Here is a 23,351-nt window from a genome sequence, read left to right on the forward strand (position 1 = left end):
TGATATATGCTTTACTTTTTATAAAGATTTTCGCAAAACCCGCCCACTGCTTGACAGAATGGTCTGGGAGCATAGCAATGTATCTCTCTCTGTACTCTTCAGACTCAGAATCATGGCCAGTTGAAAAGTAATCCCTTCACCATCGTTCCTGCCTTTCATGTCTCCACTACGGCATGTATGTAAATGCTTCCAATCCAAAATTGCTGGTCTGCAAATGGTATACTGTTTTTTTTTCTTTTGTATCGAAAGTCAAGTTTGTCCTGTCCTCATAAGCAGACATTCAATACTGTATGAAATAGTGCACGAGCTCAGTATATAGCATGAACCAGTATTGTTGACGAACTGCCGGAATACATTGAGGCATCATTCCGATGCAGCCATGGCTCTCACGTAGACAACGCAAGGCCACACATTATATGAGCCTGGCGAGGACAATTTGCGTGCAGCTCACGTACGTCACACAGGGACTGTGCCTTCATTCATCTCGCGCTGCGCACCCCAATCCAAGTCCCCGCTCTGTGTCCGCCTCCCAATAATGAACCAGCGCTGTTTCGGAAGGCCTGCGTCGGGAAACTGCGGGGTTTATCCTGGTGCACGAAAGGCGAGCAGCCGGTATACAAATAAAACGTAGCTTTGAAAGATAACGGTAAGTTAATACGAAAAGCGTGAACGATCACATTCATTTGTCTTCCTTCTTCTGGTAGATCTTCTATGTAAGAGCAGTGCGAATTTCCTTTTTCGCTTCGGGCCTCCCTGAAAGGTAGATCTAGTGGTACGTGCGTGTTCCTCTGCATGTGTTTCTGCAGAGGGAGTGTGGGAGGTTGTAGGGGGTTGGTTACAGAAGTTGCGTGTCGGAGCGTGTGTACTTTAGCACAGCACAGTTCGACTCCTCGTGGGTGGCTGCTTGAACGTCATACCACCTCTCTTATTACATCTGCAGCCTTGCTGACACTTTGCTTCCCCCCAACTCTGTACGACCTCTCAGTTTCTCGTATTGATGGCTCACGCAGGAGAACACATTATTGCGCGCACTGTAACTGCCACCGAAATTCGAAGGCCCCTCGGGCATTCTTCATGCGGCATTCTTTTCGTATTAGTCCGAGCAGTGCTTGCAGCGCGAGGGAGACTAAGGTCGAAATGCGACTGCTCATTTCGTAAACGAGACGGGGTTTTCAGCAACGAATCGTTGCCTGGAATTTTCGCTGTTGCTAGGATTGTGAGGCTCCGTAAATCCACGAGGGGTTACAGAAGTCGACCTCTGTTGCTGTAATACAGCAAATCGCTTGGTTAAATCAGTACATGCTACTACTGTGTCGGTTGTTTTGTATTGAAAGCAACCAGTGTAAATTTTTGGAACAGAAGCTACCATGCGTCACAGTAATTCTAGCATGACCCTTTAACAAATCCGCTGCTAACTTGAGCTTAGACTGCACTTCAATATTTTGAACTTATATGGTGTTTCGTTTTACTTTATATAGTTTTTCCTCAATAGATGGAGAAATTTAAAAACTGCCTCTTACAGATAGCATATTTGTAACGATTATACATCAATACGGCAAATGACTAACTTTACTAACTCGTGAAATCTGCATGCACGTTTATATGGTTAACGTTAATCTTAATCTTTTAATCAATAGCGTTTTGGCAGATGTTTAAACGCACACTATAGCTTGTGCTTACGGATGGCGTATCTACATATAAAAAAAGTTCAATTGCGTGAAAAGTTTTATATGTACATTTCTAAAGTGTGCGATAAAAAACAATATTACAGTTATTCTTGCGCTGCTTGCCCTAAACGACGTTTTAAGAAAAAAAAATATGAAAAGCTTGTGCATGTTTAACCGAACTTTTTTTATATGTATACGATGTCGCGAAATAGAAACCACCCTAAGATTTTATTTCTAGTAGATGTACTTTGCAAGCAAGGGTGTCCCATTATATATTATGACAAAATTAGGAGGGTAATTTATGCATTATGTACACGGGATGCGTAAATTACATAGGACGTACATATACGCACACCTCATGAATTGAACGGCCTTCGCGAATCCTTAGTAAGAATTCCAGATTATGAATTATTTATGACTCTGTTATCGCATGTATTGCAACATGTCCTCATATTCTGCTCAGTCATCACGATTACTGTGTTATTAAAACCACTGCGCTGCTAATTTGGAGTGTCCGATTTGATAGTTTATCTTGAAAATTTTGTTGCCCATGTCTCTTGATGATTTTGCTGTGATATACGAGCAAACTTTTAGGCCACGAGAAATGAATTGGCAAATTAATTGTGATGTAAGTAACCACTACAAAAAACTAAGAAATAGTAGGCAATTGATGGACAACGTAGTACGACATCTAGTGCAAATAATGTTCACCGCGTCGTATAAGCGAGCTTAGAGACTGCAGCTACGCTACTCACGGGTTATCTAAAATTATTATTGCATTTCAAAATATGTGGTGTATTTTTGACGCGCATTACAATATTGCCTAAATTTTTGCATACTTCCGTAACTCATGCTCTTCCATAATACTGTGCACGGTGTGTGGTCTATGAACGTCCCCTCGTGAGAGGAAGTTACGTTCACATCAATAGGTATGCAGACTCATTAAATATTAGGGTTATGTGGCTTACTATACGTAACCATCAATCTAGTTCCTGAATTAAGAGCTATTACAAGCCTCCCTACCTGAACTCATTAGTAATGGGCTTTCGGGTTGCTTACCCAAGTTTGGACAGTTTAATTTTTCCGCCACACCGCACTCTGAAACTGATCCCACCATTGTACAATGGACAGCCAAAGATTGTTTAATTTTGCCCCGCCGCAGTAGTGTAGTGGCTAAGGTACTCGGCTGCTGACCCTCAAGTCGCGGGATCGAATCCCAGCGGCGGTGGCTGTATTTTAGATAGAAGCGAGAACGCTGTAGGCCCATGTGCTCATATTTGAGTGCACGTTAAAGAATCCCAGGTGGTCGAAATTTCCGAAGCCCTCCACTATGGCGTCTCTCATAATCATATGGTGGTTTTGGGACGTTCAACCCCACAAATCAATCAACATTGTAAAATTTTTTAATCGAACATTGGCACAGACATACACTCTCGAGGCTTCCAGATGTCTTGTAATAGATCTCTTTGAATGTTGAACAGTTAATTTTGTTTATTCATAAAATTGCTATAGTCGAATCAATGGAACCCTGATCACTTTTCTAGGTACCACGGCTGAAGCAACCAATTTTTACCATTCCTTCAAAATTAGTTTGGCCTACCGTGGAATGAGGAGCACGAAATACTCATGAATACGTTTTTATATGTGCGCACGCATGCAGAACTTCCGTTGATACCTCTCCACTGACTTTCATTGTATTAACACACACACGTAACGCTTTCACTTCCCTTGACTTCTGAATTTTTTGTCAACTGGTCTTTCCAACAGATATATTCGACATCATGGCAGTGCCGCTAGAAAGGACTACGCTTAAAATAAACGTCCGAGAAATACACCAGAGTGAACAACAGATAAGTAAGAAAACAGGGAGAAGTTGTTGTTCCCTTCACTGTGTTTTGTCCTCTCTCCTGTGTTTGTGGAAGCTGAATTTCTAAGCTGCCCAATCTCAAATCTTGCTTTACGAAATAGATGCTTCTGTTTTATCGTGAATCTGGTTATTGCGTTTAGAGATTCCTTTATGAATGCTACTTTTCATGTTCCCGCTTGTACCTGCAAAAATATTGCAAATATTCTTATAGTTACGAACTGTGAGGCAAAATGGCGTATGGTTCTGCGCCTCCCGCAAACCCTATTTGGTTATTGAACGGTCTTTAGCAAACGCCAACTGCGAAGATTGAAATGCTCCCGTAATGGCTTTTTAACAGTTGTGGACAACACTACTAATTTGAAAAGTTTGAGAAATACAGATCAACACTACAGTTGCAAGATGCTTAGCTCGCAATGAGAGAGGAGATCATTCAGCAACAGATCATCAGAATAAATGTAGTTGCTGCCAGTAGTGAGCAACGTGAAATCACGCTTTTCGCGACAGCCCCAGGATGTTTAAGTAAACACAGCGGGCAGAACCGGAAATTGCTCACTCTCAGAAATGCACTATGGCAGATGATATATGCGACGTTTAAAATTAATTTCTCGTGACTCAACTATCTCCCTGGCCTTCTCTTTTTTGATTTATACTCTTCTGTGCAATTTCCCATCTTTCTTGCCGCTCTCATACATATCGAATAGACTGCTGACGTGGTGACGGCCCTTTCCCCGCTCGCCACGAAGCAAGACTCCGTAAACTCAATGTCAGGACGCCCCCAGAACGATTTTCGTGGTGGTTGACTAAACCCTAGCTAGCTACGAAACAAGAACGGTGAGTTTTCATCCAAGCCAGAAAATGAAAAGTAGTGGTGGTGGTATTGCACAGAGCTTGGTTGGGTGGGGAGACAGCGCTTATGCTGCTGCTTTCTGATTTCCCAGCTGCTGCCTATACAATATGTTATACCGATTGACGGCCAGTGACGCGTCCTATAAAAGCACCGTCTTCACATACTGCGAACTCCGCGTATCTAGCTTCAACGACGCTTGGCTTTTACGCTTTCACAAGACGGGTATGAAACAGGCGAAAGAAAACAGATGGGGTCGGGAAAGCGACAAAAAGCGAAGCATCGTCGTTTCCAGATGGCAGCACTTACCGGGGTTCCGCACAAATGCTATAGCATTTACAGTATGCGCCATCTCATTACCGCGCTGAACGCCCACTGCTTCTGAAACTTGATACACGTAACTTTTTTGTCTGTTCACAATTAAACAGTGTTTATTTTTCACGTGGTTGCGGGGGTCGTCCTGGTCTCTGCGTCAACATCAGATGAGTAAAGGCCATGGATAAAGTAATGAGTATAAGACTGTTCTCAGTCGTAAAGCTCACTGAATCGTAAGCGGAGTGAAAGCCATTATACTACCATACGTTAACCCGGCAGTATCACCAGTTTAGTTCATTTTTCAGTTAAAAAGAATGCGTAAAAATGAAAATACTGCTCCTGCAATGGCATGTCTCACCGCCAACGTAAGTTGTCTGCTCAGCTGCTACGGTGTGCTCTTTAAAATATTGGAAAGAGAGGGGGTATTTCCTCCCCATATCCCTTCACTTTCTTTCGTTTCTGAAGCCAAAACTCGCGTTCACTTTTTGCTTTCCTACTCGCGCTGCACTCCAAAAGTTCCCGTTATTTGTTCCTGCTCTTATACGTGCCTTCCCTCCTCTTCAAGTTGCTATTAGAGTGGCTGGCTCATCCCAAAGCACTCGAAGAGAAGGCGCGTTCGTGTCAGCAAAGGGAGCTAAGGAGGGGCTATAGGAAGAAAAGTACCTCGCAAGGCCCCGCTTACTGTCTTCTTGAGCGTCCCCCTCTTCTGCGCATGTCTTCAGATTGCAATAAGGAATAAGGTGCCAGAAAGCTCTACCACGCTTTATATAGACACTGTGTACGGCTAAAAAACATGTCTCTCAGTTGTGGTGTAAAGTGAGTTGGCCGTGTACCTTAATCACAAAGCGATACACATCCAGCGAATAGCTGATGGTAGACCCCATAGACGCTTGTTGGATGAGGCTTTTATGTGCCTGTGATAGCCGGTATAACGGGTGAAATCAAGGCACAGTCACGCCCAAGTTAGCTTAGATGTATTACTTGTGTTTTGTATTTGTAGTGTCAAGATGATCATTTAAAGTGAAAAGGGTTAAAGTGAACCAAAAGATACACTTTCCTTTTTTGGGATCTCCATAAGATGGGATACCCTCCCTGTGCATGGTTCCCTGTCATAGGGAGGGCGGGGGGAAGGTTTTTTACAGCGCACCCCTGCCTACTATGACAATTTGACAACACCCCCTCCCCCTTGTCTTAGGTGACTATGGGGGGTACCCCCACCACAGTTCGTGAAGATCCCAATTCAAAACCTCTGATGCCCAGCAGACCAACTCTCATGCTCTCCGTTCTTTTTCTGTTCTTTTTCAAATCCATTTATTATTGCGATAGCAATAATATGGACACTCTCGGCTGGATTTTGCTGCCGGCGTCGACGTTACCGTCAATCACTGTATATGTACACGTTTATATATATGAAAACGCAAGAAAGAAAAGGAATCCAGGAAAGGACTCCGGCGCACGTAATCCAACGTGAGATCTCTGCGTCTCTAATGAGGGGCGCTAAACACTGAGCCACCGATGAAGTTGTTCTTCGACGTTCCAACGGCAAGCTATTTATATCTACTACTTACCTATGCTGACTGGACTCAGGGGCGATTATCAAGTTTTCAGCATTACCAGCAAGATAGCGATATGAGCGCGCGCCGGCACGTGCTCCAATCTCGCACGCGTACTTTGCCCCGCTTAGAGCAGAGTGGCGACACTCCCTCGCGCGCCCTTATTTCGCGGGGAGGATCGTACGTCTTGGCTGGTCTCAAGCTTTACCTGGAATGATTCTGTTGCAGATACCGGGCGCAAAATGTCACTGCAATCATTGCAGTCTCCGTTCGCGAGAAGCGCGCACTTTTCAGGCACACTAAAGTAACAACTGAGACGCGTATTCGCGTGCATCTGTACCTGTGAGCACGTTTCGTGCGTCATTTACGCGTGAGAAACACGGGACACGTTTCCATTTGCTTTCCATTTCGCGTGGGACCTCCCAATTTGTGGCTATCGCGTACATTGCTTCGCCTTTCCTGCAAAGCTGGGACTTTTTTCTCTCTCTTTCTAAGCCTTTCTCACTATTTGTCTCGTTTTCCTGTCTATTTATTTCTATTGCTCTCCTCCTTTCTCTTTCTTTGCTTTGTTCTATTTCTTTTTATAGTTGTCGGTCTTCCTTCTGCCTCTTTTTTATTTTTTTTAGTCTACCTCCTTTATACGTTTTTCCCGTTTTGAATGTCTACTTTTACCTTTATGCTGTTTATTTTTGTATTGCCTTTTTCTCTCTTGCTTTTTCTTCCTAATACTTTCTTTCTTTCTCTCTTTCTCTCTATTCTGTTTTTCTATTTCTTTTTACTTCGCACTATTGTAATGTATTTCACCTGTTTGAAGGGCTCCACTTTTCTGAGCAGAGTTAGCGCTAAACACCCACACCTGCTGTACGCGCTAGGGAGACGTGCCCAATTGGTGTGGCGCATACCGTTTTATAGTTTTATGCGTTCAGCAAAGTTCTTACGGCCGGTTTACGCCGCTCCTCTGCTAAAACAGTACTTATCTGAGAGTGCTAACGGCTGCAATTATTAGACTTGATTTTATCATTTAATGGTCGGATGTTTTTTTTTTTGAACGCAAGTCAAGTCGTGAATCTATTAATCGTCAGTTATAAATTTTTGCTCCTCTTTTCACCCGTCATCTGTCCCTACCCCTCTCCCTCCCACCCCTTCATGTTTAGGTCCGTAAACAAGAAAAAAAACACATACTGCCAGCACCTTGTTTAATCGATTTTATTCTCACGTCGCACTGTTGTGTTGGTTGTCTGCACCTTGCATAAAAACAAAACTTTGGGGTTGCTGCCACCACAACAATAGGCAACACCTGTGGTGTGCGGGGGACCGAAGGCGCCCAATGTTTAACTCGCGCTGAGGCCAAACTGCTCCTTTTTCTCAAAATAGACCATCTGTGCTGCCCATGTGGCAAATGGAAAACAGCACCAAAGAATATATACAGAAACCAAACGAAAAAAAAAGAAACTTTGCTAGTCGGACTTTGCCAATAGGTACGAATTCCTTATCTTGCGTTTCAATGCCATGGCGCGCCCCGCGAAGCCATCTGGCTCACTTGGGTTGGGGATCGTGCATTCAGAGGCGTGGCCAGCCCTTTCTATCTTTTGGGTTCGCAGACTCTCGCATTTTATCTCGTTCTTTTTGACGAAAGTAAAAGTTTTTTTTTAATTTTTTGGTTGCTTGAACAGCAGTTTTGTGTAATTCGAAACCCCTGTCTACAGTGCGGCTTCCTTCCAAATACATCCACCTTACAGAAAAGCCTTTTACGGGCGTGGTTTTTGGTGGGGAGTGATGAATGTAGGACCCCAAAAGAAAGAAACAAAATAAACTAGAGAGGCATTGAGGCACTTTTTTTTTTACTTTTAACGAGCCCAGCCCTGCCCTCTCTTACAGTCGAACAGCTCCGACTTTTCACACAGCACCTTTGCGCGGAGTGCGCTGCGGCCTGAGGAACGTCTTGCTGCTCGTTCGACAGTTATCTCTTCTCGCTTGACCGGCGTAAAATTGGAACGTACGCGAAGGATAGGCACCATAAAGGAAAGAACAGATCAACGTTCCCTATAGACGTTCTCGCCATACGGCACGCCCAAAATGAAAAAAAAAAAGGTAAGGAACGGTAATGATGGTGTTGCACGAGCTGTTGGTCGAAAGAGTTATAAAGAAAGGAAAACTAATAGGAAGCCTCTCAGGTCACCCCAATGGGAAATAAAGGTGCTTGTCATCAACAGTACTCGGAAGTTGATTCAAGACGTCGCCACCAAGTTGCAGCACCTCATTTTGAATTTTGTCGTTTTTTTTTTTACTCCTGTTGTTGCATGCGTCTATCGTTATAACGGAAAATGAATCTGCCTGTCTGAATTTTCATAAAGAACGCTCTAAAACGTGGTTGGAAGTTATACATTCCGTATGTTTTTTTTTCTTACTTATTTCGGTCCGCATATTTCAATTCTCTTCAATGTTTTCATTCCTGTGGCTTTTCTAAGTTTTGAAAAAAAGGAGTGTTGAAATCTTGTTAGTTGGCGATGCGTTCGCCGTGTCTAAGTAATTTGTGAACGCCTCTAATTGTAAGCATATGTGAGCAATGCAAATCTGGACCACAACTAGGCTATTAACTTTCTCGACCTCTCCGACTTATTTGTCTTGTTTTTTTCTCTATTTTTACATTTCGGTAGAAGCAGCAGATCACTGAAAGGACCTGTCACATTGGCGACTTCTTTTGGTCACCGAATATTCGGCTTCAAAGGTACCCTTTCTACTCAAAACCACCGGAGCAATGGGGAAATTATGACGTCGCTATTGAAATACAGATTGCAACTCTGCCCGAGCTACCTGAACAGCCAAAGTGCTTTACTATATGAGATGATGGAACACTATCCAATGACTTCTTACACCTGGCTGTTTACCCTGTCCAGTCAAATCTTCAAAACAAAAAGCGGTCTCGTCGTAACGCTCATTTCGGCAAGTCAATCAATACGGCAGCAGTCACCTGCAAAGTTCATGATTACGCACGTGATGCGTGACTGCCTTAAATATATTACACACTGTCATGCAAAGCAGCGTTGATCTTTGTTTTCTTCGAGCGTAGGCCATGCATAAACGTCGGTGCACGCACGCGAGATGCACGCAATGCTGCTGCACCACAGTGCGTGCGGTGTTCTAGCACGGAAGAGGCCGCCCCGCCGCAGCGCTTAGAAATGCACACTTCCCCGTCGGCTAATGCTTGGGGAAGGTACGCGAGAGTGGCCTTACGGTAAATGCCGCTTTCGTGACCAGCGGCGCGGAAACGAGCCTTAGCCGAGCGAGTGACAGGGACCGAGCCATCGATCACGTATAGGCCTACGCGCGCGCTTTTGCGCGCGTATATTGAACGGCTGTGCAGCAGCAGCGTGGACACCGGGGTAATGAAGGGGAGTGTGAGATACTGGCATGAAGGTATGCAAACACCTTTCCCTTCACATGAGGCCGTATGGCACATGGCATGAAAGAAAAGTGAGCACTTGCCAAACTGAGCTCAGTAATACGAAGCGGTTATCCTGCGTGAGAAGAATGCGACAATAAGTAGTCGCTCTTCGCTATAGCCTATATGTGCATGTGCACTCACTTCACCCGTCACGCGAAAGTCACCATTTTCTTTATTACCTAAATGTATCACAAAACGGGGGTAAGCACCGAAGCCGTCTTCAATGTTAATTTTGTAAAGCAAAATAAGTTTCTTTCATGCCACTACGTCATAGACAAACTGAAAGCCAAACTTCAACAATTTTGCTGGTGGTAGTGGTTAGAAGGAGAAGAAAGCGCCTAATTTCTGCAGCCCGGTGAAGAGCACAGCGCAGTGCCTAAAACAATTTTCGCTGGGGTACATAGAAGAAGCCTATGCTAACATCTCTGGAAAGAGGGAGAGTAAATATTTATTCCGAGGAAGTGAACAAAATCACCACCCTAGGTCAGCGCCATCTTGTTCTCTGTGCAGTCAGCCATGACCATGACGTCATGCTATCAAACCCAGACCCAAAGAATCAGCACACAATAACGACACCTGGGATTTTACGTCGCAAAACCACGATATGGTTGTGAAAAACGCCGTAGTGGAGGACTTCGCAAATTTGGAGCATCTGGTGTTCTTTAACGTGCACTAACAAGGCATGGTACGCGTACTTCTACCATTTCGCCTCCATGAAAATGTGACCACCATGGCCGGGATCAGACCCGCCACCTACGGGAAGAGTCAGCGCATTTTGACAGAACGTACTTGCCTTGAGTTGAATTACGTGATATGTTCGGGACTCAATAGGCATGCAGTATGATCATGAAGTTGTTTAGAGTGCGGCAGCTATGAAGTTCTACGGGAAATGGGAAAAATTGCACTTGCAGTCAACGGAAACACGTGCCTTTCGAATACCAACTTCCTTGTTGCTATAAAAGCCGCTCTCCAAGTAATTCCGCCAGCTCTGAAAAACAAAACAAAACAAAATAAAAACGCCAAGCCTGCGCGGAACGCACGGCACTGTCACAGCGACAGCTTGAAGAGGAGTCTTTCGAATCCTTATTTTTTTCACTTTCTTTAGGTGACTATTACACACACTTGCAGCGTACCCACCATGTCCTTATTTATAGTGTTGCACGCAGCCATTCCCTATGCCATCATTTGTCATTCTTCGGACTAGTGTGGTACCTGCTCCACACTTGCAAGAAAATTTCGAGCAATTATTTTTGTGCTGTGCTTGACGACGATGCCGAATTCTGGCCGAACCTTTTGTAATTCCCACAAATCACCACAGTGGTTACTAGCCACAGTTATATATTTGAACAAGGTCGAGCTTTTGTGTAGGGTTGGAGCATTCGACGGCCCACTCATTGCGTAATTTTCATTATGGAATACTCGATTGGTGTTCCGCTGTTCTCAAACTCTTCATTACTCGTATTACCATGATTTCTTTCCCGACATCAAGCCTGCCTAAGGCCAGTTTGCAAAGTTATTCAGAGCACCGGCGTTGCTCAGTAGTAGAGTAGTGGGCTGGCACACAGGCGACTAGGGTTCGAATTCCATTGTGTCCGTGGTGTTTTTAACTGAGTTTTTATCTTATTTCGTGTGATAGTGGTTACGGACATCGGCAGCGGAAGACAACCACGACGGCCATGTGAGCCGTGTTCTAATCTCATGAAAGCTTTCGCTGTAATAAAAAGCAGCACATTCGATATTAGCAATATTATATGTATCCGGTGTTTTATGCCTCTAAACAACAATATACGGATAAGAGACGCCATAGTGCAGAGCTGCAGAAATATTTATTGTGTGGTCGTTAATCTCCACGGACAGCGCACAGCATACAGAGTTCTAGTATCTTTCAAGCAGGGCAAAAAGTTAGCAATGACAATCATGCATACGAGCAATATACTCTGTTACACAGTTTCAACCATAACATTGATGGCAATAATGTATCTGTTGTTCCAAATAACAAGGTTTGAAGGTTTATCAGTAAATCTGATCTTCGATGGAATAATAACGTCACCTGCATACACAAGAAGGCCATGCGGGAAGTAGAGTATTTACGGCGAACACTTCCCAAGGTTTCAAGGAAGTAAATGTTAAGACTCTGAATTAAGCGCTGCACATCCAGAATAATTTCTGCAAATCTAGAATCACTACAAACCAGATGCTATATCGCGAAAAGCCGAAAAAATTCTTCATAATATACCATGCCAAGCTAGGAATCTTGAAACTTCTCATGCAGCATTCCACTCTAACTTTCCAGTCAAAAGATTAATGAAACATCGAGCAAAACTGTAACTTACACAAATTTATTTTCCCTCCGTGCAATCCAAGATTGGTATCACTTATCCAGAAAAACAATCGAATGAGTTTTTGCTTCTGCTTCCATTACCACACTTCCAAATGCTGTATGTAATGCCATTTTCACCAGAAGTGTCGTGCCCTAAAGGCACTGCTTATATATATATTTTTTTTTCTTTTCAAAGACGAGTCTTTCTAGGAGGCCTTCGACGCAAAAATTTTGGTCTGTCTGTCTGTGCTTTGCTCTATTTGTCCTTTCCTAACGGTACTCTATATGGCACCAAAGTGACCACGCGATATACTCCAAATGGCCGACCCCATCCGCATTGTCCACCAATATTGCTCAAGATTCAGCGTTTATACTTGTGCGATTGTCAATTAAAAAGAAATAATTTCGCATCTCTGAGGCACGATAACACGTCAATATTATGTATGTGTACTTTTTACTAGAAAAGGCATACATAAGTAATTTTAAGGACTGTAGCCTGAATAATCGGGTGCAGTACGTCGCCATCGAGGGTCTAAATTCGAGTCTTTTGCCAGTCACGTCGGGTGTGCCCCAAGGCAGTGTATTGGGGCCCTTGCTATTGTTGTGTTACATAAATGATATTGTAGATGTAATTGAGCCAACCGTCCAGATTCGTTTGTTCGCAGACGACTGCGTTTTATTTCGTGAAATTCATAACAAACATGATCAAATAGAGCTACACAAAAATCTGGACTACATATACAAATGGTGCAACAAATGGGCTATGATTGTAAATACAGAAAAAACAGTTTCCATGTGTATAACTCGAAAAAAATATCCCCTTCACTATGCTTACTCCCTTGGTTCATCTACACTTAAACAGGTAAATAACTACAAATATCTAGGTGTTACGTTCACTACTAACCTGTCTTGGAATTCACACATTGAAAACATTTGTGCATCTGCTTTCAGAAAATTATGCTGCCTGAGACACAAGCTCCGCAATTCACCACCAAGTGTAAAACTTCTGTGTTATCAATTCTACATTCGACCAAAATTGGAGTACGCATGCGTAGTGTGGGATTCCTACACCGAATGTAACATAGACAAATTGGAAAGAATTCAGAGAAAAGCAGTTCGCTTTATATATTCTAATTTTCGTCACACGGATTCTCCATCTGAACTAATGTCAGCTAACAACATTCCACTACTTCAGTCTAGAAGAAGGCAACTGCGCTTAGACTTCCTGAGTTCCTTGCTTAACCATAGAGTTGCGATTGACCCTTCATTGTATTTAACCCCTTTGTCAACCAGATATACACGACATCACCAACCAAACTCTTTTACACCATATTTTGCTAGAACAGATACATATAAATTTTCCTTTTTTCCGCGAACAGTGTCTGAGTGGAACACCTTGTCTGAGTGCGACCGCCCTGCATAGTATGTATGTATGTCTCATAGTGTATATTTGTTGATGTAGCACTGTATATATTTCCTCATCTTACTCACTTTGTTATTTATTACGTTCGTGATCAATCTTAGTCCTCTGTTTTTGTGATTCCTGATTGCCCGTCCTGCTTGGACCACGTTTTGTGGTCTGCAGTATGAATAAATAAATAAAATAAATAACACTGCGCTGGCCATGCAATGCTTGCTCGAAACAGAAAGTGTTTTATTATTCGATTTTTTTTTTTAGTTTTGCTCTGGGATAATGTGTCGTGCATTGAAACGTCTAATGCACTTAATAGACGTTTCTTTCTTTTTTTTCTATTCATCGCGAGTGTTGAACATTAAATTGCGCAAAAATTTCACTTCTTATATTGATAGACAGAATATTTTTCCTAAAAATCACTACATTTTATGTTATATTGCTTTTGACGCATTATTTTATTTTATGGCTGCTGGCTTTATAAGTGAGCTTTATTTAGGTGCTTTTTTTACTGAACGTGTAACCCATTCACTCCTGATGAAAGGCCTGGAAATTCAGGTCGATAGTATTGATCAAGTACGTAGATAAAAAATAATTATTTAAATAAATAAATAAACTTAAGCCTTCGTGGAAATATGACCTTCGTAGCCGGGATACACTGGATTCACTGGGATACACTGGATACACTGGATTCCAAGCCGGGACACACTGGCACGCGCAGACACACACACACACACGCACACACACAAATAGAAAAACATGCGATAATATAAGTGTCTACTGATAGTCAGCGGCCTGTGTATGTAGCAACAAAGTTTACAAGCGTGACTACGTTGACGACAGCTGGTTTAAATCGTTATGCAGATCTGCGCCACATGTACAACCCTGCATCGTATTAACACGACGGTATACTTTGCACGCCAATGCCAATTAAAGGGACCTCCAGCTTCCGTCGCTCATCTCGTACCTTGTGTTGTCGCCAATTACCAGGTGTTATGGCCCTGCGTGACTTCCACCGTCGAGCGCGCACTCGTGACTTGAACATGTTTCTTAACTTTGAAGAACGAGCTGAGATGGCTTCAAGGTGAGGTAATGAACCAATTTCGTACACAAAAAGTGTAGGTCTCATTCGAAATAATCTGTCACTGCAGCGTTTATATTTTTATTTTTGTTTTAAGCAATGATGCCTTCAATTTTTATTTTTGCTTTTGTCCGCAAAAAAATCTTGCATAGTTGCACACGTGTAAGCAATTGAAGTGATTGTACGAATTTTTAAAGCTTGGAAGTAATAAGCATGCGCGTATAATGAATGGTAGACGTGTTTTCGAGCTTGACTAATTTCTTCACACTCCCTGTGAGAGGGACCAGAAACCTAGGACATCGACTTAAAGTTTGTGTGGCAGCTTGGGCTAGTTGCTATGACTTGACGATAGTTATAACGCGAAAACAGAACGATGACACAGAGACAAGAAGGACACGTTTTTGCGCTATAACAATCGTTAAATGTGTTTTGCGTGGCATTCTCTCATAGCTATGGGCAATAAATAAAATGAAATATTGCTCAGGCAACCCATTGTTAAGAAATATACTTGTATTGATATTTTAGTTTGATCTAACCAACTGTATGCTGGCAGTCAAAATGTTGAATGCTTTATAATACATCGTACGTTCTCAGTTTTGCTCCATTACTATTTATTTATGGACATGATAATGGATACGTCTAGTCATTTCACTTTAGTTCGAGCGCAGAAGCGGGTTAGTGTGTGCCTGGTACGTGCGTGTGTGGCTGTCAACAACATTGCTCTCGCTGGACCTTCCTTTTCTTTCCGTCACCTGACTTTCTATCCACGCAGAAAATCTCGCGAAAGAATTTTACTCCAAAAAATGAAATAGCACCAAGCCACCTTCAGCGCGGCGGCTCGTACCACACAATTATGCGTTGCAGATACTAATTAACGAGTAAAAGAGTAATTTTAGGCGTTGAGAACTTCAGAAAAACAAAAACAGTGGTGCACCTTATTTTTAAAACAAAGTTGCTCGGGACATACGCGCCTTCTTTTTGGATGGTTTTGGCGCATTCACTACCGGAAGTTAAACAAAATACAAACGCACCGTAGAAGAGCCCGCAAAGTTTAAATGATGCTGTATTTACATCACAGCCACTGCATATATGAATATTCTGCAGGTTCTTTTCACTTCAGCAATACTCAATGGCACTGCTAAAGCCAGGGCATCGTGTCAACGTAGCTAATGTGGAAGTTAATCTGAAAGTTTGATTTGTTTTCGTATGCCTGTACTTCATTTTTTACACGTGAAATAACGTGTGAAATCAACGTAATTTCACGCTCGTAAACTTTTTCATTAGGTGCGCCATCAAGAAGTTTTTTTTTTCGTGTGCATATTTGTTGCTTTTCTTATAGTACCTCCTCTTCGAAACGCCGTATGCACAGCTCCTCATGGACGTTCATATTTGTTTATTCTTTCAAAGATATGACCATCGATCAACATGCTGTTTTGTAAATAAGGCAACAAGGGCAGGCGATTGACAACTCCTGGTGGCACTTGCAACGTTGTAAGCTTTTTTCTTTTATGTATATATTGTTATTTACTCTATTTAAAATCATAAATTATGTTTTCATTCCATAAAATGACATTGTTTTAGTAGTTTAGTAAAATATCTGCAGCGCACCTAATCCATCACAAGTATCTACTCCCGCTGTTTCCCCCCATATATATATATATATATATATATATATATATATATATATATATATATATATATATATATATATATATATATATATATATATATATATATATATATATATATATATATATATATATATATATGGTAATAACGAGCTGGAAGTTATCTATTTCAGTCAAGAAAACTTTCGGTTCAACAAACAGTTTCGTGAGGTCCTTTATTACAGTTTGTGGAACTGCATTTTCATCCTATAACTTGTTGGTTAACATTTTATATTGACACTCGCGCCTCTTATAGAACTCCTCGAATACCGCGATTTGACGACCCTTTTCTTTTAGTATTTGCTGCCATCAAGCCTGGTACATGTGTACTAACTAACAGTCCATTACGGGTAGTACATTGCACGAGCATGCTTCACTCGGGCTGTTTCACGGAGGATACGGCACTACGAAGAAGAAGATGACAGAGCGTGAGAAGGTTACTCTGTCTATATTATGTGCATATGCACGGGGCAGCCTTTTCGGCGAGAATCTGCTCCATTTTGCGGCCTCGCAACGGCGACGCGTTGTTTGCACATGTAAGTAAAAGACGCAGTCAAGTGTGTTTGGCTCGAATACACCGGCCTTCTAGGGGGACTTTCATTAGATGATATTTAGGGCGAGTGCGGAGTGGGTCCCATGGAGAGAGAGAAAAGCCCTTTCAGAGGGCAGCGCCACGGGCTTCCTTTCTCGGCGTGTATTCCAGGTGCGGGAGGCTCCTCATGCACGACGATTTTGTCTGGATTTCGAAAACAGGAAGGGAAAGTGGAAGAAAAATCCATACTATGGTGTACTTAGGTACTGTACACTTGGTGCCCGTAGTATACTGTGGTATACGATACTTTTTTTGATCGTTTTGAAGTTATTCTTACTTCTATGGTATGTTAGGCCTTTGTCTTGCGTGTGCACCATACATTTATTAAGTGTCCTGGTGTTATTTGATGGCATTATATAGTATAATTCACCTGATAATGTTCTATGTACTGTTATTCAGCCTACTAAGCCTAAATGTTGTGTACGTGAAGCACGCATTTGTAAAAATAAAGACTTCTGACGCTCTTTCAATATCGTTCTTGCGGAAATATTGTAAATTTTCATTCATTTTGTCTGACATCGTTGACGCTTTCTTCGAGCTTTTGTAGCACTAGCCCAACGGACGTTTAATAAAAATTGCAAAAAAATTGTTGAAACTGCTGCGAAGAAAGCAACGCGTTACCAAGAGGAGACGATACAAGCACTGCTTTTGTACTTGATAATTTCTTCAGTGGGACAGAATATTATGGCATAAAAGCTGATGTAGTAACACTCATGTGAATGTAGTTTACTAAGTGATCGCTTTATGATGGGTACGTTAAGTTAACATTTCCTGACTGTCCTGCTGAGAAACGACATATCAATACCGCTAAACTTCAGTGGCGTCTCCAAAGACTAAATGCCAGCAAGACTTTTTCACGAGCTGTAGGAACTTTTTCTAATTAATTATTCGTAGAAAGGTTCATCCAGCTCATGTGTATCTGTTGAGACTTTCTTTCGTTTTTCGTCATATTTGTTCGCATGGTATAAACGAACACCTGATAAAAAATCGAGAAAGGCAAGTTTTGCCGACGAGGGAACATTTCTTCGAGGTACGCCCCTCATCTAACTTTTTTTTTTACTGACGTTTTTTCTGAGATGTACTCGCTTTTATTACTCTTTATAAAAGAGCCTTTTTCCTGCCATTTCATATAATCGTTCTTTCGTATGTTGGCATCTTCTTTTGTGGCCGCAATCTTTCCTATGTTCTTTTCGTGTTTCTCTAAAGCGGCCCAGGACCACCAGCCACTCGAAAGAATTTGGACAACCATGCGAATGATTTGAACACAGCGGGGACCTTCCGTGAACCATGGCACGCCAAGCGTTAATATCTAACCAAAGGTCAAAAGGAAAAAAAAAGAAAAAATATTAGGAATAACAGTGCCAATATTTGTTCTCATTTACTTTCAGGTATTTTTTTTCTTCTGTTGTCTTTTTGCCTGAAAAAAAAAACACGAATCACCTCATCGTAAAGAGGAGCGTCTAACGTTTTCCCTATTCAGCCAATATTTATCCTGAACCATTCGTTCGCTATAAAAAATTTGACAATGCACGGGTGCGCATTTCATTCTAATTAACATCAGATATTTTGTTGACGACTTGTGTTTGCCGCCCTTTTTTTTTCTTTCATTACGTACTAGACTCATTAGTGCAAAGCACTTGTTCACTGGTTAAACTGGAGTTGATTGGAATACCTGTCAGCCCCCCATAAGTAGAAAACTTTTTCCCTGATGAATTTCCAATAAAGAACCTCCACCTCCGTGAAATCCGACGCAGAATAGAAAATTTTATCCGACAGAAAATATTTATTGTAATAATAAACGTAAGTGGGCATAGTTTGTTTGACGCCATCACTGAGAGACGTTTCGTGTTTGCTCGCATTATACAAACAATGCTTTCATGTAGACTAGTGCCTACTGATTCCTGAAACTATAAATAAATAGAAGGCAGTATCTGCATAACTCTAATAAATGTTTTACACATTGCCATTGTTCTGCTTCGGAAAGGCGGCCACAAATTTTTCTCCTGATACTGCCCCGCTGTGATACAATGGTCACTGTGTACGGCTGTTGACTCGAAAGAAGCGGGCTTGATTCTGACAGTGGCAGCCGCATTTCGATGCATTTCCTTGTATAGAAACGCGGCTGGTGAATGCGGACTGGAGATCGCGTTACTGTACGATGTCAATGCTCGTTAAGAAAAAGCAGATGGGTGATCTTTCCGGAGCCCTACAAGTCCCATGGGGTTTTCAGTCCCATGGGATTTTCAGTCCCATGGGACTGAAAATCTTGACGTGGTTTTGACACGCACAGTCACAGAAATTATTATTACTAAACTGTGCTAACATGTGGGGCAGAAACATGTAGGATAATATTAAAATAAAAGTAGAGAAGATACGAACTACAAAGCGTGTCGATTGAACGAAATATAATTAATCGATGATGACTAGCGAAGCAGTAGAAAAATATGGAAAAGTGGTGGTGGTGGTAGTGGTTAGAAGAGCAGAAAGGCACCTAATTTCTGCAGCCCGGTTGGGAGCACGGCGCAGTGCCTAGGGAAAAGTGAGCTTAGGTTAGCAGACGATCGCTGCGTCAGCGCTGTAAGGTAGGAGAGGGAAGTGTAGGAGAGGGAAGTGTAGGAGAGGAGAGAAAGGGGACACGCATGCGCAATGGGAAAGCAAGCGCAAGCAGGAGGTAGAAGAGTACGTTAGTAGACGCTCCCTGCTTCTGTATTGCGAGTCAGGACAGGGGATGATCAGGAGAGGAAAGAGGGAGGGGAGGGGACGCGTATGCGCAATGGGGGAGCGAGGGCAATCAGAGCAGGTTAGTAGACGCTCCCTGCTTCTGCATTGCGAGTCAAGAGAGGGGGTGGTGCAGGAGAGGAAAGAGGGAGGGGACACGCATGCCCAATGTGGGTGCGAGCTCAAGCAGGGGGTAGGAGAGAAGTTGAGAGAGTAATGCGCAGCTGTTGGAAGAAGGGAAGGCGATGCCTCCTCCTAGTCTTTTCAAAGACGATAGTCTTTCTTGGGGACCTTCGACGGAAAACTTTTGGTCTGTCTGTCTGTCTGTCTGTCTGTCTGTCTGTCTGTCTGTCTGTCTGTCTGTCTGTCTGTCTGTCTGTACATTTGTCTGTTTATCCGCCCAACGATACCTCAAACGGCACTAAACGGCCAACCCCATCCGCGGTGCCCACCAATATTACTCAAGGTTTAGCGTTCGTAGTTGTGCGATAGTCAATAAAAAAAACAAATACTGCGCATATCTAAGGCGCTACAACAACACGTCTATGTTTTGTATGTCTGCCTTTATACTAGAAGAGGCACACACAAGTAACTCTAAGGACTGTAGCGATTATCGCGCTCGCTGCGCTGACAGAGCAACGCGATGCTCAAGATGGTGTTTCCAACGCTTTGCTACGATGACACGGTGGTGGCCCCTGTCCGTCGCTCTGAATTCTACACCTTATCACCTCCGAGACTGGCGCGCATCTTTCTCCGCGGCACCGCACGTCTTCGTTTTCGAAGATAACTACCAGATGGCGCTCGTGTCTAACGTGCCTAGATGCGCTTGTTCGCCTCCGCTACACGCTCGAGGCACTCTAACGCTGCGCCTTCAGAATACCATTCAGCTATTTTCTTGTGCAGAACATCAAATAAACGTTTTGTTCACTCTCTCCAGACGCAAGACTATCATCTTTCGATGACATTTACAGTGTAACATGTAGATTCGCGCCCATTTTTTCCTCCTTACTTTTCTATCCCATTTACCCTTGCCCAGTGCAGGGTAGCAAAGCAAACATTTCTTTCTGGTTAACCTATCTGCCTTTCGCTAAACCTTCCTCTACCTCTCTCACTAACAAGCTTCGTATGATACGCTGTTTTGCTTTCTATGTACATTTTGACAAAAGCAGTGAGTCTGTAGGTTCCTGAAAAATAATAAAGAAAGTTTCCAAGGAAGTGCTCAGAGACAACAAATTCAGACAGTCGTTGTATGTAGTGCTCACGCGAAATCTGACGCCAGTGAGTCACGCTAGGTTGCGTTTTTCACCTCGCGTGTTGCAAACGCGAACGAAATGCTGGGGTGCCCCTAACCTGAGAATATGCCACGCTTAGTTTCACCGCATTGTTCCAGCAAGACTTCCTGTCCCGTTATCTCTGTTCTCGTTTCTCATACAGACTCTCTTGAAATTTGAACACAATACTAGCGAAGAGTGCGCATGGCGGTAAGGGGTAGTAAATAACCACAATAGATAAAGAAGCGTGAAGAGTCCTTAGGGCCCTCCCGTACTATTTTGAGCACCTCAATTTGCACCTTGCGTGACTGTTCGGTAAGATACGTTGGAAGTTTTTTTTTTTCTAACTTGTGGTTATAGGCATTTCGATACAAGCCTTCAAGCTTTGTTATCTAAACACGCTTCTGAAAAGATAACAAGCATATCACGTGGCTTTATTGGTACTGCGTATGCTTTAACATTTTCTTTGTCGTATCAGTGCCGTAAAATAACAGAAAGCAATGAAAGAACCAAAAACGAAATACAAAAACATGACTGTGTAACTTATTCACGAGAATCACCATAAATAATGGAGCACAGCGTGCACCTAAGCGCACAGACTATGCTTTTTTGTTTTTTTTTCAATGCCATATCAGTCGGGAGAACAATACAGGCTCACAAATTTCCCTAGTTGGTGCAGACATTCGCGAGTACGAAGTAGAGAAATTGGCATTTAGTCTGAGCACTTCTATTATAATCGTAAACAAACTTGCGCAGCTAAAAAGCTTGTTCAGTTCTAGTTTATTTTTTTGCGTGCCATCTGCCGAAATTTTCTTTCTATTTCTATGAATAGTGAGCAATATCCGCAATAATACTGCAAGTTCGTACTAAAATTGGCTCATCTGGTAGTTTGGCAACGACACCAACATGTCGAGACTCCTTGTATTGGAATGACAGCTGCAGATAAGCAATTATAACGTGCACATAAGCTTAGCGTATACCCGCATATCCTGCCACGGCATTCTATGAATATTCCCATGCGCCATTTTGTAAATACCGATACCACTTTTTAACGACGCCTCAAACCAGTTTATCGAGATGTCTATGCAACAATTCGCTATAAGAACCAGCGCACATGCAATCATTTCCTTCTGACCGATAGTTGGCTTGAGGCGCCATCACACTGACTCGGGTTAATTACCTTCAGCACTTAGCAACAATAAAGCTTACCTGGATGGACAAGCACTGTCATTAGTTGAACTTCAAGTGCACATTATCAATGATCATGAAAAAGTGACACAGCGAGATGGCTACTGAAAAAGAAAACCAAACAAAAGATGACCACAACAAGAATGATACAAGCAAGCTTAGTGATCAGTACATATTTTAGCGGAGATATCGTAAGTTCATTGACTCTTCACAGATACAATATACCCAAACCACTTACGTTAGATGGAAACGCAAAAACAGCTGAAAATAGTGATCATTTTGCAGGCAATAGCCAGCAAGAAATGGTTGCTTGCTGCGCCAACTTTAGAAGCCTACATCCTTACAGGGCCTGCTGTATATATTTTTCAGCTGCTGGACAAATGACAAATTCAGGGGGTTGTATCGATATAAGTACAAAAGCCATATGCTCCTAATGCTGGAGTTCTTCGAGAGCTTACGCTACAAAGGAAGCACGTGTGTGCACCAGCAACGTGTCGGTTGTGCTTGCTGAGTGAGAGGGGCGATACATAGACGCTAGGCCGCGATTTCTTAATTGACGCTGTCATGCCATCATTTTTGGCCGATAGGCCCATGCTATCTTTTTATGCCCCCTGTATATACTTCATCTTCCAGTAAGTAAAATTTTACTTGTGAGTCTACGCGTATATTCATACTCTTATGTTTTCCTCGAACGCCTTAGCGCAGTAATAATCATTACCGAATGCACAGCCGCGGCCACGTCTGTGTAGAGCACGCGAACAGCCGGTTTTTGCTGTGCGGGGTGAAACCGTGGTCAGCCTGGCAGCTAGGCCGTGCCTGCTACTGATACACCACTTCAAGGTTTTGGGCCTCAGAGCAAAATGTGGCTGCTCGAGTGCTCTACACAGACGTGGTCGCGGCTGTTCAATGTCAATTGTTATGAAAGGGAAGAAGCTAATACGTGGTCCACGCACTCCGGTGTTAAGGTCCCTATATAGATGACACTTGTTTCATCTAGGGACTTTATGCGGCGGCCGTTTGCAGCGTGTTCAAGCGGGAGTGGCAGCAAACACATCTTCCATTCCCGTCATCTAGCGGCGAGTAAAACAATTGGTCATTGATGATATGAAACCAGCGGCAAGATAGTAACCTCCTCCTCTTCAACGCGTTTACGTAAGTGACCGGGCGCGATCATTCCACCGGTTCTATATCACCATTGGTTGTTATGCTTGCCACTAGATGACGGGATTAGAGGCTGTGGTGGCAAATCTCTCCCGCTTGAACGGGCTACAAGCAGCCACCAGAGCACACGGACCACGCGTTCGTGTGTTCTCTTTGATAAAAAAAATGGCACTATGTCATCCAACTAGCCAACCTGGGGGTTCCTCTCAATTGTCAGTGGCTTTTTGAATCATGCTAACCTGAGGCTACGA

At 42.8% G+C, this 23,351-nt stretch overlaps 1 protein-coding gene across 2 annotated transcripts in view; it reads left to right on the forward strand.

The window, feature by feature from the left end:
* Window positions 1-23,351, forward strand: part of LOC119172654 (synaptogenesis protein syg-2) — a 109,205-nt gene that overhangs the window by 37,221 nt on the left and 48,633 nt on the right. The gene's annotated exons all lie outside the window — the stretch shown is intronic.

The sequence above is a fragment of the Rhipicephalus microplus genome, chromosome 4 (genome assembly GCF_043290135.1).
Source record: "Rhipicephalus microplus isolate Deutch F79 chromosome 4, USDA_Rmic, whole genome shotgun sequence".
Classification (NCBI taxonomy): Eukaryota; Metazoa; Arthropoda; class Arachnida; order Ixodida; family Ixodidae; genus Rhipicephalus; species Rhipicephalus microplus.